Source organism: Corvus brachyrhynchos, unplaced genomic scaffold, assembly GCF_000691975.1.
Source record: "Corvus brachyrhynchos isolate BGI_N302 unplaced genomic scaffold, ASM69197v1 scaffold213, whole genome shotgun sequence".
Taxonomy (NCBI): Eukaryota; Metazoa; Chordata; class Aves; order Passeriformes; family Corvidae; genus Corvus; species Corvus brachyrhynchos.
This window is the reverse complement of record NW_008237233.1, coordinates 1887124-1887534: the sequence shown is the minus strand read 5'-3', so window position 1 is coordinate 1887534 and position 411 is coordinate 1887124. Positions and strand designations below refer to the sequence as shown.

The window sequence follows — 411 nt, the reverse complement described above, 5'->3', positions numbered from 1 at the left end:
AAAAAACCCCCAGTATAAACTAAAAAAAAAAAAAAAAAAAAAAAAATTATGAGTCGACACCGCCCCCCCGGTCAGAAACACACTCACGTTTCCGGTTCTTGGAGAGGGCATCTCATTTTAGTTGAGATGCTTGAAGGGAGAAGCAGTGCGTGAGTATGCGGCGTGCAGCCCAAGGAACGGCTGTTCACAGAGGTACTCTGGAACAGCTCATAGAAGGCTGATAAAAGCATATATAATGTCAGCAGAAAAGGAGAGAAACTCTGGTGCTAACAGAGAACACTCCTCGCTTCTAAGCCACCGGCTGTATCTCATCCTGCCGCCTCGCCGTCTAAAGTTCCCCGGGATGTGAAAGTTCTCCCAAACGTCACGACACACCGCAGTCTCCAAAAGGAGAGGGGGAAGGGAACGAGG

The 411-nt window shown here is 48.4% G+C and overlaps 1 protein-coding gene across 2 annotated transcripts in view; it reads right to left on the bottom strand.

Moving 5' to 3' along the window:
• TMEM161B (transmembrane protein 161B) overlaps nucleotides 1-411 on the bottom strand; it is a 167023-nt gene that overhangs the window by 164152 nt on the left and 2460 nt on the right. Inside the window, exon 1 of one of the 2 annotated variants that reach the window (XM_017729545.1) lies at nucleotides 88-218. The exons of the other annotated variant lie outside the window; for it this stretch is intronic. The gene's annotated coding sequence lies outside the window, so the exon portion shown is untranslated. Of the gene's footprint in view, nucleotides 1-87; nucleotides 219-411 lie in introns of those variants that run through there. 2 annotated transcript variants of the gene reach the window in all.